The sequence below is a fragment of the Salmo salar genome, chromosome ssa11, assembly GCF_905237065.1.
Source record: "Salmo salar chromosome ssa11, Ssal_v3.1, whole genome shotgun sequence".
In the NCBI taxonomy this organism is placed as follows: Eukaryota; Metazoa; Chordata; class Actinopteri; order Salmoniformes; family Salmonidae; genus Salmo; species Salmo salar.
The window spans coordinates 60,524,437-60,540,517 of record NC_059452.1 but is presented as its reverse complement, the minus strand read 5'-3'; the positions used below and the strand labels follow the sequence as shown (position 1 = coordinate 60,540,517).

General features: G+C 44.6%; 1 pseudogene; it reads right to left on the bottom strand.

Annotated features, from left to right (window-relative positions):
* LOC106562845 (nucleoporin NUP188-like) overlaps nucleotides 1-16,081 on the bottom strand; it is a 76,445-nt pseudogene that overhangs the window by 29,078 nt on the left and 31,286 nt on the right.

Genomic DNA, 16,081 nt, shown 5'->3' with positions numbered 1-16,081 from the left:
GGTCAGTCAAGTTCTTCCACACCGATTTCGACAAACCATTTCTGTATGGACCTCGCTTTGTGAATGGGGGCAGTGTTGTGCTGAAACAGGAACTTCCCCAAACTGTTGCCACAAAGTTGGAAGCACAGAATCATCTATAATGTCATTGTATGCTGTAGCGTAAAAATGTCCCTTCAATGGATCGAATGGGCCTAGCCCGAACCAAGATAAACAGCCCCAGACCATTATTCCTCCTCCACCAAACTTTACAGTGGGCACTATGCATTCGGGCAGGCAGCATTTTCCTGGCATCCGGCAAATCCAGATTCGCCCTTTGGACTGCCTAATAGTGAAGCGCGATTCATCACTCCAGAGAACGCGTTTCCTCTGCTCAGATTCCAATGACGGTGAGCTTTACACCACTCCAGCAGACGTTTGGCATTGCGCATGGCTTAGGCTTGTGTGTGGCAGCTCTGCCATGGAAACCCATTTCATGAAGCTCCCGACGAACAGTTCTTGTGCTGAAGTTGCTTCCAGAGGCAGGTTGGAACTCGGTAGTGAGTGTTGCAATTGAGGAAAGATGATTTTTACGAGATTCTATGATTAGGTCTGCAGGACGGGACACATAGCAGGTCCCGTACTGGGAAGAAATGACATCTACTTTCGCCCCTGGGTATACCATACACACACACACACACACACACACACACACACATGCAGATACACACCCACACACACAGCGGTTGTTCCCTCCCTTACCATCGAGGCCCTGTATCTGCAGCGCAGACATGAGAGCAGAGAACACCTTGGCCTTGGTCTTTGCCATCAGCTGCTGGTCGGCCTGCAGGACACTCCAGGATCAGAGAGAGGGGAGACAACACGTCAGGGGCCGTGGCCACCACACTGGAGGATGGGGAGAAAGGAGGATGATGGAGGGAGGTTGGGTAAAAAGAGGGGAAGATGTACAGAGAGAGTTGACTGAATTAAATATACAACACAGGTTGGAGATGATTTTCAGCATCCTGATTTTTCTACCTGAGTGGACACAATGTATAGCTATTACATCAATCCAAACACACACACACACACACCTTCTCCACTGTTTGAGCAGGATCAGCAGCAGGGTAGCCATCATGGATCCCAGATGTAGACAGTGCACCGATCTGGGCACCAGCAACTGGAGAGACAGTGGACGAGAACATGAGTGAAAAGATGAGTGAGACAGGGATGATGAGAAAGCAAGTGAGTTAAAAGGAGTACAGAGATTAAATACAAGAGAGGAAGTGACAGCAAGTACACATTGCAGCAATTGTCATGGTGACTAACTCACAGCAGCTTTGGTCCCATCCAGCACGTCCATGAAGAGCTTCAGTCTGGCAGAGTCCTCCTTCAACTGCATCACATCTGACTGGAGACAACACCACACATCAATCAACCAACCAATCACACTGACATATCTGCATTTCACTCTCGACAAAATACATTTAGGACTCAACACACATCAGGTTTATATAACATACAACAACAAGTTCCAGTACTTGTAACTGAACTAATACAACTGATCACATGAAATTGGGAGTCTCATATCGCTACTATAACCCAAAGTAAAATCTGCACTTGAATTAATTCAACCTTGAACTTGAAAGTCACAGTTCAGTGCAGAGCAGTGGGTAGTGGGATGTGATAACGTATGTGACCATGAATGCATGGATTTATATTCCATATATACACACAGTGTATACCAAACATTAGGAACACATTCCTAATATTGAGTTGAACCCTCCCCTGTTGCCCTCAGAACAGCCCCAATTCATCGGGGCATAGACTTGAAATCGTTCCACAGGGATGCTGGCCCATGTTAAATCCAATGCTTCCCATGGTTGTGTCAAGCTGGCTGGATGTCCTTTGGATGATGCACCATTCTTGATACACACAGGAAATGGTTGAGTGTGAAAAACCCAGCAGCGTTGCAGTTCTTGACACAAACTGGTGCGCCTGGCATCTACCACGTTCAAGGGCACTTAAATCTTTTGTCTTGCACATTCATCCTCTGAATGGCACACACACAATCCATGTCTCAATTTTCTCAAGGCTTAAAAATCCTTCATTAACCTGTCTCCTCCCCTTCATCTACACTGATTGAAGTGGATTTAACAGGTGACATCAATAAGGGATCATAGCTTTCACCTGGATTCACCTGGTCAGTCAATGTCATGGAAAGAGCAGATGTTCTTAATGTTTTGTACACTCAGTGTATATACATGCATACATATATTTTGTATACATTATTGGGTCATGACGTAAGTGACTGGTGGAGAGGATGAGCAGCGAGCGCCAGGCCGAGATGACCATCTGGGTCTCAGAGAATGAGCGCATGCCCTCTTCCTCAGTCTCAGCTACGTGCACCACCAGGGACTTGACGTACTGGGACCAGTATTCGTAGTGCCGCCCGCTGGAGAACTTCTGCAGCGCGTCCTTCAGAATCTGCTCCAGGGAGCCACTGGGGAACAGAGGTTCGTTCAGATGGAAGAGTACTGCGTAGAATTGATATGTATCTCAGGTAGGATAAGGAATTGTGTCTTATCAATCCATTACATTTCAAAAGTCCATCTCATTTAGTTTATTTCATATCTCTATTTTACTCATTTTCACAAGAAGTTTTTTGCATTTCGCTCCAATTCACACAGATATACAAAACTTGACACATCACATGCAATTCGGGTTGACGGAGTCATTGATACCAGTAACAACTCAATCCACCAAATATACCGGCTTGAATTGCTGTATGCAACAATAGAAATATGAGCATGTAGCCAAGTTACCTGACCACATAGTAGACCTCAAGGCCAATGATTTTCATGACGAAGGCACAGGTCTCCAGAAAACAAGGCTCTGTGATGTCTGAGGGGAGGGTTCCAAACAGAGGCGTGGTCAGGTTTTCCCAAAACCAACCTCTGTGGGAGGAAAAATCATAGATTTAATATATTAAAACTCATAAAAACAATGTTACTGTATCATCTCTCATGTCGGTCTGTGTGTGGGCGTGTGTTCACGTGTGTGTGCCTCAGGTTGTGTGCACACCCAGGCAGTGTCATAGGTCACTCACTTGGTGCGTAGGACAGAGATGGCGCTGTCCCGTCGGTCCTGCCACAGGGCGTGGAGGAAGGCAGGGGGCCACCAGTACTTCCCCTGCTGCCTCGAGTCAATCAGGTCCAACACCACCTGTAGACAGCTCCACTCACCAAGCAGAAACTGCTGAGAGGGAAGGAGGGAGGGAGAGAGAGAGAGAGAAAGAAAGACCTGTCTTTTAAATGACTGAACTCTGAGTCCACAGCCTTGAGATGGGAAGAGGAATTCATCTTGTATAAAGATGCAGAAACTCAAAAGAAACTCACCTACACTGAACAAAAATATAAACGCTACATGTAAAGTGTTGTTCCCATATTTCATGCGCTGAAATAAACAATTCCAGAAATGTTCCACACACACAAAATGCTTATTTCTCTCAAACTGTGCAGAATTTTTTTTTACATCCCTGTTAGTGAGCATTTCTCCTTTGCCAAGTTAATCCATTTACCTTACAGGTATGGCATATCAAGAAGCTGATTAATACAGCATGATCATGACACAAGTGCACCTTGTGCTGGGGACAATAAAAGGCCACTCTAAAATGTGGTTTTGTCACACAATGCCACAGATGTCTGAAGTTTTGAGGGAGCGTGCAATTAGCATGCTGTTTGTAGGAATGTCCAACATAGATGTTACCAGAGAATTTTATGTAAATGTCTCTACCATAAGCTATCTCCAACATTGTTTTAGGGAATTTGGCAGTACGTCCAACCGGCCTCACAACCACAGACCACACGTATGGCGTTTTGTTGGAGGCAAGCGGTTTGCTGTTGTCAATATTGTGAACAGAGTGCCCCATGGTGAAGGTAGGGTTATCGTATGGGCAGGCATAAGCTACGGACAACGAACACAATTGCAATTTATTGATGGCAATTTGAATGCACAGAAAGGTATATGTGACCAACATATGCATATCTGTATTCCCTAGTCATGTGAAATCCATAGATTTCCTTATATGAACTGTAACTCAGTAAAATCTTTGTAATTGTTGCATGTTGTTTAAATTTTTTGTTCAGTATATGTGTCAAACATCAATACACAAAGTCTGTAAACAAGTAAACAAAACGGAGTCCCAACATATTTCAGTCCTATTCTCAGACTGCTCAGTCTAGCTCCTCACCTTAGACCCCTCTGTGCTGTCCATGACCTCCAGGTTGAGGAAGAGCTCAATGAGGCCCGGCTGGGTCTCCACGGCCATGGTGACAAACTCCAGGATCATGACCTTGATCCTCATGTTCTCCGTCTTGCTCTGCAGCCGCGTCAGGAAGGTGTCCCGGATGGCCGCAGCGTCACCACCCAGGCAGGCAACTCTATACATTACTTTTCTATCTGCATGCAATGTTCTAAACATGGCTCCCCTCCTGATGCACAGGTCACTGGTGTGAGCAGTGTTTAGCTGTAGACCTACAAAGTGAAGAATGTGAGTGATGTGTTACCTACTGGATTGAGCAGCCAGGACCCCGTCTATGGTGTCCACTCTGACCCCCATGATGTTGACCACCGCCTGGCCAGCCTCAGTGTTAGCCAGACTGTAGATACACAGAGACTGGAGGGTTGGAGTGCTGGGGAAGAGAGACAAGAGTGATGAGTTTAGAATAGTATACCACAAATACTTTGTTTGATATTAATATACTGCTCAAAAAAATAAAGGGAACACTTAAACAACACATCCTAGATCTGAATGAAAGAAATAATCTTATTAAATACTTTTTTATTTACATAGTTGAATGTGCTGACAACAAAATCACACAAAAATAATCAATGGAAATCCAATGTATCAACCCATGGAGGTCTGGATTTGGAGTCACACTCAAAATTAAAGTGGAAAACCACACTACAGGCTGATCCAACTTTGATGTAATGTCCTTAAAACAAGTCAAAATGAGGCTCAGTAGAGTGTGTGGCCTCCACGTGCCTGTATGACCTCCCTACAACGCCTGGGCATGCTCCTGATGAGGTGGCGGATGGTCTCCTGAGGGATCTCCTCCCAGCCTGGACTAAAGCATCCACCAACTCCTGGACAGTCTGTGGTGCAACGTGGCGTTGGTGGATGGAGCGAGACATGATGTCCCAGATGTGCTCAATTGGATTCAGGTCTGGGGAACGGGCGGGCCAGTCCATAGCATCAATGCCTTCCTCTTGCAAGAACTGCTGACACACTCCAGCCACATGAGGTCTAGCATTGTCTTGCATTAGGAGGAACCCAGGGCCAACCGCACCAGCATATGGTCTCACAAGGGGTCTGAGGATCTCATCTCGGTACCTAATGGCAGTCAGGCTACCTCTGGCGGCCCCCCAAAGAAATGGCACCCCACACCATGACTGACCCACCGCCAAACCGGTCATGCTGGAGGATGTTGCAGGCAGCAGAACGTACTCCACGGCGTCTCCAGACTCTGTCACGTCTGTCACATGTGCTCAGTGTGAACCTGCTTTCATCTGTGAAGAGCACAGGGCGCCAGTGGCGAATTTGCCAATCTTGGTGTTCTCTGGCAAATGCCAAACGTCCTGCATGGTGTTGGGCTGTAAGCACAACCCCCACCTGTGGACGTCGGCCCCTCATACCACCCTCATGGAGTCTGTTTCTGACCGTTTGAGCAGCCACATGCACATTTGTGGCCTGCTGGAGGTCATTTTGCAGGGCTCTGGCAGTCTGAGAATAGAATAGGAGAATTGCACAAAGGCGGAGGTAGCGGTCCTGCTGCTGGGTTGTTGCCCTCCTACGGCCTCCTCCACGTCTCCTGATGTACTGGCCTGTCTCCTGGTAGCGCCTCCATGCTCTGGACACTACGCTGACAGAGACAGCAAACCTTCTTGCCACAGCACGCATTGATGTGCCATCCTGGATGAGCTGCACTACCTGAGCCACTTGTGTGGGTTGTAGACTCCGTCTCATGCTACCACTAGAGTGAAAGCACCGCCAGCATTCAAAAGTGACCAAAACATCAGCCAGGAAGCATAGGAACTGAGAAGTGGTCTGTGGTCCCCACCTGCACAACCACTCCTTTATTGGGGGTGTCTTGCTAATTGCCTATAATTTCCACCTGTTGTCTATTCCATTTGCACAACAGCATGTGAAATTTATTGTCAATCAGTGTTGCGTCCTAAGTGGACAGTTTGATTTCACAGAAGTGTGATTGAGTTGGAGTTACATTGTGTTGTTTAAGTGTTCCCTTTATTTTTTTGAGCAGTGTACTATGCGGATAAGCTCCATCTTGGATTATAAAGATTCTAGCCAGCCTTCAACTCAATAATTCAAATCTATGAATTTTTTACCGTTTTGTTTACTCATGAGTATTTAATTGAATACAAGCAATGTAATGGCGTTGAGGTAAAAGAAGGAATAATGTTGATTTGATATGAGCAGCAGCCCTACCTGCTACTGTCCTCTCCCTCTGGACTGAGGTTCAGAATGGCATGGAACAGCTCCAGGATCAGACAACCTACACGAGGAAGGAGAAGGGGGAGAAAAGGAAGAGGAGGGGAAGAGAAAGTAGTGAGAAAGAGGAGTCAGAATATTTTCAGTCTGACTGTAGTTTATATAGCCAGCCCTTTCTCTACGGCTAAGGCCATGCTCAACTGCTAAATAAATCCCAGATGAATTTCAATTAATACAATGAAGACGGTTGTTATACCATCAAGCACAGACTCAAATCAATAGACAAAACAATATTGTGAAAGTGACAAATCAAGTTCATTTTATATATGCACCTACATGGCAGTCAGACACAGAAATACATAGGTATGGACTAACATCAATAAATAAACCATTATACACAATTTAGACTCAGAGTATTATTAATAAAGTGGCAGAAGTAGGGTATGGGGGATTTCTGTTATCTCTCAATCCTGGCATGGGGGACATAAATGATGTGGGTGCTAACCCTTTAAATTCTAAGGAAATAAATATATTAACGCAACATCTAAAGTGTTGGTCCCATGTTTCATGAGCTGAAATAAAATATTCCAGAAATGTTTCATACGCACAAAAAGCTTATTTCTCGAACATGTTGTGCACAAATTTGTTTAAATCCCTATTAGTTAGGATTTCTCTTTGCCAAGATAACCCATCCATCTGACAGGTGTGGCATATCAACAAGCTGATTAAACAGCATGATCATTACACAAGTGCACCTTGTGCTGGGACAATAAAAGGCCACTAAAATGTTCCGTTTTGTCAATGCCACAGATGTCTCAAGTTTTGAGAGAGCTTGCAATTTGCATGCTGACTGCAGGAAGGTCCACCAGAGCTGTTGGCAGATAATTGAATGTTAATTTCTCTACCATAAGCTGCCTCCAACGTTGTTTTAGGGAATTTGGCAACACCACATTTAACCACGCCAGCCCAGGACTTCCACATTCGGCTTCCTTAACTGTGGGATCGTATGAGACCAGCCACAACCGAAGAGTTTCTGCACAAACTGTCAGAGGGCAGCTCATCTGTGTGCTTGTTGCTAAAATTCTAAATCGTTTGCCTAATTTCCGTTTATGTGACAAAACAAGCAGGTATAGTGTAGAGAATCATTGTATCGTGTAAACCACTGAGAAATATATTTTCTGTAACCAAAAATATTGTACTTTCAGCTGTACAAAACCAACAACAACAAAAAACAACAATAAAGACATTGAGATGGGATAAGTGTAAGCAATTTCCTCTGGGGTTAATAAATCATTATTATAGTGTGAATGGACAAGAGAGAGCGTCACCTTGACCAGAGTAGTGACGAGACGCAGGAAGGCGATGGTCACAGCGTACTCCCCTTTGGGTTGCTCAATCAGGACCAGCAGGTTGCCATAGATAGCCTTCATCCCCTCAGCACTGAACAAATACATATTTGATATTATATATTTTGTATGACTTGACTTTCACCCAAGTGCAGTGAAACAACACCCCTCAAAGACCACTGTTAATATTAGGGCTGGGAATTGCCAAGGACCTCACGATACGATATCACGATATTTAGGTGCTAGTATTGCGATTCTCACAAGAAAGTGCAAAGTAGAAATATAAATAATGGGGTGCAAAGGAGCAAAATAAATAAAAAAATGCAGTAGGGGAAGAGGTAGTTGTTTGGGCTAAATTATAGATGGGCTATGTACAGGTGCAGTGATCTGTGAGCTGCTCTGACAGCTGGTGCTTAAAGCTAGTGAGGGAGATAAGTGTTTCCAGTTTCAGAGATTTTTGTAGTTCGTTCCAGTCATTGGCAGCAGAGAACTGGAAGGAGAGACGGCCAAAGGAGGAATTGGCTTTGGGGGTGACCAGATAGATATACCTGCTGGAGCGCATGCTACAGGTGGGTGCTGCTATGGTGACCACTGAGCGGAGAGATAAGGGGTGACTTTACCTAGCAGGGTCTTGTAGATGACCTGAAGCCAGTGGGTTTGGCGACGAGTATGAAGCGAGTGCCAGCCAACGAGAGCATACAAGTCGCAGTGGTGGGTAGTATATGGGGCTTTGGTGACAAAACGGATGGCACTGTGATAGACTGCATCCAGTTTATTGAGTAGGGTATTGGAGGCTATTTTGTAAATGACATCGCCGAAGTCGAGGATCGGTAGGATGGTCAGTTTTACGAGGGTATGTTTGGCAGCATGAGTGAAGGATGCTTTGTTGCGAAATAGGAAGCCAATTCTAGATTTAACATTGGATTGGAGATGTTTGATGTGAGTCTGGAAGGAGAGATTACAGTCTAACCAGACACCTAGGTATTTGTAGTTGTCCACATATTCTAAGTCAGAACCGTCCAGAGTAGTGATGCTGGACGGGCGGGCAGGTGCAGGCAGCGATCGGTTGAAGAGCATGCATTTAGTTTTACTTGTATTTAAGAGCAGTTGGAGGCCACGGAAGGAGTGTTGTATGGCATTGAAGCTCGTCTGGAGGGTTGTTAACCTCTTATGGCTAGGGGGCAGTATTTTCACGGCTGGATAAAAAACGTACCCGATTTAATCTGGTTACTAATCCTACCCAGTAACTAGAATATGCATATACTTATTATATATGGATAGAAAACATCCTAAAGTTTCTAAAACTGTTTGAATGGTGTCTGTGAGTATAACAGAACTCAAATGGCAGGTCAAAACCTGAGAGATTCCTTTACAGGAAGTGGCCTGTCTGACCATTTCTGGAACTTCTTTGCCATCTCTATCTTTTACAAAGGATCTCTGCTCTAACGTGACACTTCCTACCTCGTCCATAGCCGCTCAGAGCCCGGGAAAAAACAGAATGTCGTCATCCCAGCCCCAGGCTGAAACACATTATCGCCTTTCTCAAGTGGCCGATCAAGGGACTGTGGGCTTAGGCGCGTGACCTGGCCGCCCCCGTCTTTGTGATTTTTTCCTCTGTTTGCCGAAAAGGAGATTCCCGGTCGGAATATTATCGCTTTTCTACGAGAAAAATGGCATAAAAATGGATTTTAAACAGCGGTTGACATGCTTCGAAGTACGGTAATGGAATATTTAGAATTTTTTTGTCACGAATTGCGCCATGCGCACGACCCTTCTTTACCATTCGGATAGTGTCTGGGACGCACGAACAAAACGTCGCTATTCGGATATAACGATGGATTATTTTGGACCAACCCAACATTTGTTATTGAAGTGGCAGTCCTGGGAGTGCATTCTGACGAAGACAACAAAAGGTAATCAAACTTTTATAATAGTAAATCTGATATTGGTGAGTGCTAAACTTGCCGGGTGTCTAAATAGCTAGCCCGTGATGCCTGGGCTACGTACTTAGAATATTGCAAAATGTGCTTTCACCAAAAAGCTATTTTAAAATCGGACATATCGAGTGCATAGAGGAGTTCTGTATCTATAATTCTTAAAATAATTGTTATGCTTTTTGTGAACGTTTATCGTGAGTAATTTAGTAAATTGTTAGCAAATTCCTCCGGAAGTTTGCGGGGGTATGCTAGTTCTGAACGTCACATGCTAATGTAAAAAGCTGTTTTTTGATATAAATATGAACTTGATTGAACAAAACATGCATGTATTGTATAACATAATGTCCTAGGTGTGTCATCTGATGAAGATCATCAAAGGTTAGTGCTGCATTTAGCTGTCTTCTGGGTTTTTGTGACATTATATGCTAGCTTGAAAAATGGGTGTCTGATTATTTCTGGCTTGGTACTCTGCTGACATAATCTAATGTTTTGCTTTCGCTGTAAAGCCTTTTTGAAATCGGACAGTGTGGTTAGATAAAGGAGAGTCTTGTCTTTAAAATGCTGTGAAATAGTCATATGTTTGAAAAATTGAAGTTTTTGTATTTTTGAGGAATTTGTAATTCGCGCCACGCCTATCATTGGATATTGGAGCAGGTGTTCCGCTAGCGGAACGTCTAGATGTAAGAGGTTTTTAACACAGTGTCCAAAGAAGGGCCAGAAGTATACAGAATGGTGTCGTCTGCATAGAGATGGATCAGAGACTCACCAGCAGCAAGAGCGACATCATTGATGTATACAGAGAAAAGACCAGGACCAAGAATTGAACCCTGTGGCCCCCCCATAGAGACTACCAGAGGCCCGGACAACAGGCCATCCGATTTGACACATTGAACTCTATCAGAGAAGTAGTTGGTGAACCAGGCAAGACAATCATTTGAGAAACCAAGGCTATTGAGTCTGCCGATGAGGATGTGGTGATTGACAGAGTCGAAAGCCTTGGCCAGGTCAATGAATATGGCAGCACAGTATTGTTTCTTATCGAAGGCGGTTATGATATCGTTTAGGACCTTGAGCGTGGCTGAGGTGCACCCATGACCAGCTCTGAAACCAGATTGCATAGCGGAGAAGGTGCGGTGGGATTCGAAATGGTCGGTAATCTGTTTGTTGACTTGGCTTTCGGAGACCTTAGAAAGGCAGGGTAGGATAGATATAGGTCTGTAGCAGTTTGGGTCAAGAGTGTCCCCCCCTTTGAAGAGGGGGATGACCGCAGCTGCTTTCCAATCTTTGGGAATCTCAGACGACACGAAAGAGAGGTTGAACAGGCTAGTAATAGGGGTTGCAACAACTTCGGCAGATCATTTTAGAGAGAAAGGGTCCAGATTGTCTAGCCCAGCTGATTTGTAGGGGTCCAGATTTTGCAGCTCTTTCAGAACATCAGCTGACTGGATTTGGGAGAAGGAGAAATGGGGAGGGCTTGGGCGAGTAGCTGTGGGGGGTGCAGTGCTGTTGACCGTGGTAGGGGTAGCCAGGTGGAAAGCATGGCCAGCCGTAGAAAAATGCTTATTGAAATTCTCAATTATAGTGGATTTATCAGTGGTGACAGAGTTTCCTATCCTCAGTGCAGTGGGCAGCTGGGAGGAGGTGTTCTTATTCTCCATGGACTTTACAGTGTCCCAGAACTTTTTTGAGTTTGTGTTGCAGGAAGCAAATTTCTGCTTGAAAAAGCTAGTCTTGGCTTTTCTAACTGCCTGTGTATATTGGTGGCTGTTCGATGCTAATGCAGAACGCCACAGGATGTTTTGTGTTGGTTAAGGGCAGTCAGGTCTGGGGAGAACCAAGGGCTATATCTGTTCCTGGTTCTAAATTTCTTGAATGGGGCATGCTTATTTAAGATGGTGAGGAAGGCATTTAAAAAAATAACCAGGTATCCTCTACTGACGGGATGAGGTCAATATCCTTCCAGGAAACCCGGGCCAGGTCGATTAGAAAGGCTTGCTCGCTGAAGTGTTTCAGGGAGCGTTTGACAGTGATGAGTGGGGGTCGTTTGACCGCTGACCCATTACGGATGCAGGCAATGAGGCAGTGATCGCTGAGATCTTGGTTGAAAACAGCAGAGGTGTATTTAGAGGGCAAGTTGGTTAGGATGATATCTATGAGGGTGCCCGTGTTTACGGCTTTTGGGTGGTACCTGGTAGGTTCATTGATAATTTGTGTGAGATTGAGGGCATCAAGCTTAGATTGTATGAAGGCTGGGGTGTTAAGCATGTCCCAGTTTAGGTCACCTAGCAGCACGAGCTCTAAAGATAGATGGGGGGCAATCAGTTCACATATGGTGTCTAGAGCACAGCTTGGGGCAGAGTGTGGTCTATAGCAGGCGGCAACGCTGAGAGACTTGTTTTTAGAGACATGGATTTTTAAAAGTAGAAGTTCAAATTGTTTGGGTACAGACCTGGATAGTAGGACAGAACTCTGCAGGCTCTCTCTGCACTAAATTGCAACACCGCCCCCTTTGGCCATTCTATCTTGTCTGAAAATGTTGTAGTTAGGGATGAAGATTTCAGAGTTTTTGGTGGACTTCCTAAGCCAGGATTCAGACACGGCTAGGACATCCGGGTTGGCAGAGTGTGCTAAAGCAGTGAATAAAACAAACTTAGGGAGGAGGCTTCTAATGTTAACATGCATGAAACCAAGGCTATTACGGTTACAGAAGTCATCAAAAGAGAGCGCCTGGGGAAAAGGAGTGGAGCTAGGCACTGCAGGGCCTGGATTCACCTTTACATCACCAGAGGAACAGAGGAGGAGTAGGATAAGGGTACGGCTAAAAGCTATGAGAATCGCCTATGATGTCCGGAATAGAGAGTAAAAGGAGCAGGTTTCTGGGGGCCGATAAAATAGCTTCAAGGTATAATGTACAGACAAAGGTATGGTAGGATGTGAATACAGTGGAGGTAAACCTAGGCATTGAGTGATGATGAGGGAGATATTGTCTCTAGAAACATCATTGAAACCAGAAGATATCATAGCATGTGTGGGTGGTGGAACTGAAAGGTTGGATAAGGTATAATAAGCAGGCCTAGAGGCTCTACAGTAAAATAAGCCAATAAACACTAACCAGAACAGCAATGGACAAGGCATATTGACATTAAGGAGAGGCATGCTTAGCCCCGAGTGATCATAAGGGTCCAGTGAGATTCAGATAGCTAGCCGGGCCACAGGTAGCAAGCTGGTAGAAGATGGAGGGAGGTCTGATTTTTAGCCACCTCGTGCGTTTCCGTCTGTAGATTAGTGGAGTTCCGTGTGGTAGGGGGGACCAGTCCAATTGGCAAAATAGTTATAGTTATAGTGGCCCAAGAAAATTGTCCAATAGACCTATTCAGATAGCAGCCGATAAGACAGCTAACGATTAGCGGTCCGCAGATGGGCGTTCAGGTTACGTCGCGACGGAGTGGCCAGTTGGATAACTCCCTCGGGCAGATAACATTGGTAGTCCAGTCATGAAGGGCCGATGGGGCTCCGCATCGGCAGTAAAACGGGTCCGGATAGGTGATTGTAGCTCAGGAGTGGCTGATGGAACTCTTCAGCTGGCTAGCTCCGGAATAATTGATGGTGGCTCCGGGACCGACGTTAGCTAATAGTCACTTGGATAGCAGCTAGCTAGCTGCAAGATCCAGGTGTAAATGTCCAGAGCTTGCAGTAGGAATCCGGGGATATGGAGAGAAAATAGGTCCGGTATGCTCTGGTCTGAGTCGCATTTTACAAAACTGCCGATAGCTTTTCGAGCTAAGGGATAGCTGATGACTGCCAACCGTGGCTAGCTGAATTCTAACGTTAGCTACTAAACTGGCTAACTTCTGGCTAACTTCTGTTGTGGATTTCAGATTTGAGGTAAATAACACTTTTTTTTTTATTGGTGAGGCGGGTTGCAGGAGAGTGTTTTGAGGTTCAGTTTTTAGAAAAAAAAATATAAAAAGATAGGCCTAGAAAATATTTAAATATACAGTGCCTTGCGAAAGTATTAGGCCCCCTTGAACTTTTCAACCTTTTGCCACATTTCAGGCTTCAAACATAAAGATATAAAACTGTAATTTTTTGTGAAGAATCAACAACAAGTGGGACACAATTATGAAGTGGAACGAAATTTCTTGGATATTTCAAACTTTTTTAACAAATAAAAAACTGAAAAATTGGCCGTGCAAAATTATTCAGCCCCCTTAAGTTAATACTTTGTAGCGCCAGAGGTTGGATGGAGAGCGTTTGTGAACAGCAGTTTTCAGTTCTTTCCACAGATTCTCGATTGGATTCAGGTCTGGACCTTGACTTGGCCATTCTAACACCTGGATATGTTTATTTGTGAACCATTCCATTGTAGATTTTGCTTTATGTTTTGGATCATTGTCTTGTTGGAAGACAAATCTCCGTCCCAGTCTCAGGTCTTTTGCAGACTCCATCAGGTTTTCTTCCAGAATGGTCCTGTATTTGGCTCCATCCATCTAGCTTCCCATCAATTTTAACCATCTTCCCTGCCCCTGCTGAAGAAAAGCAGGCCCAAACCATGATGCTGCCACCACCATGTTTGACAGTGGGGATGGTGTGTTCAGGGTGATGAGCTGTGTTGCTTTTACGCCAAACATAACGTTTTGCATTGTTGCCAAAAAGTTTGATTTTGGTTTCATCTGACCAGAGCACCTTCTTCCACATGTTTGGTGTGTCTCCCAGGTGGCTAGTGGCAAACTTTAAATGACATCCATAAAAAGTATCTTTAAGAAATGGCTTTCTTCTTGCCACTCTTCCATAAAGGCCAGATTTGTGCAGTATACGACTGATTGTTGTCCTATGGACAGAGTCTCCCACCTCAGCTGTAGATCTCTGCAGTTCATCCAGAGTGATCATGGGCCTCTTGGCTGCATCTCTGATCAGTCTTCTCCTTGTATGAGCTGAAAGTTTAGAGGGACGGCCGGGTCTTCGTAGATTTGCAGTGGTCTGATACTCCTTCCATTTCAATATTATCGCTTGCACAGTGCTCCTTGGGATGTTTAAAGCTTGGGAAATCTTTTTGTATCCAAATCCGGCTTTAAACTTCTCCACAACAGTATCTCGGACCTGCCTGGTGTGTTCCTTGTTCTTCATGATGCTCTCTGCGCTTTAAACGGTGCATTTATACGGAGACTTGATTACACACAGGTGGATTCTATTTATCATCATTAGTCATTTAGGTCAACATTGGATCATTCAGAGATCCTCACTGAACTTCTGGAGAGAGTTTGCTGCACTGAAAGTAAAGGGGCTGAATAATTTTGCACACCCAATTTTTCAGTTTTTTATTTGTTATTAAAAAAGTTAGAAATATCCAATAAATTTCGTTCCACTTCATGATTGTGTCCCACTTGTTGTTGATTCTTCACAAAAAATGACAGTTTTATATCTTTATGTTTGAAGCCTGAAATGTGGCAAAAGGTCGAAAAGTTCAAGGGGGCAGAATACTTTCGCAAGGCACTGTATATATACACGGGACATGACAAGACGAGGACAATGGACGTCTGACTGCTATGCCATCTTGGAAAAATAAGGGGTGACCCAAACTACCTGATGGACTGTGCCATGTTGGTCAGAGGGGAGGAGGCAAAAGGCAGGAAGCCAGTGTGGTGCAAGCTGCACCAAACCTACACAGAGAGACACAGACACACACGTTAATGCATGATAAGTCTGATGAAGGCTGTGAAGGAAAGATTCAAATATCAATCCCAAATCACCCCATCAGAGCTCTACAAAATACAATCTGTAACCCACCTTGCCGGGCATCCTAGCAGCCAGGACAATGAGGCAGTTCACACAGGACGCTATCACATCCACTGGAGGGTTGATGACTGATGTCAACCTAGCCATGAATCAAACTAATAATACAAAAATACAACAGAATGAAATACATCTTTATTAATCCATTATACAGAGACAAATGGAACAAATCAACCTTAAAAGCAAACAAGGAAGCAAAAATAAGCATTGTATTACTCCATATGAAACAGATGAGTTCTGTACTGTATAAAGTGTTGGCTGTGTGTAGTGTGTGCGTAGCGTCTCACCTCTGCAGTAACATGTAGATGCAGGAGGTGAGGGGCAGCAGAAATCAGACACGGTCCACTCTGTACTGATCATCTTATGGACCAAGTCCAGGATGGGCTTCACACGCTCACAGTGTAAGATCACATCTCGACAAGACAGACAAAGAAAACAGAGAATGAGAAACACACACACACACACACACACACACACACACACACACACACACACACACACACACACACACACACACA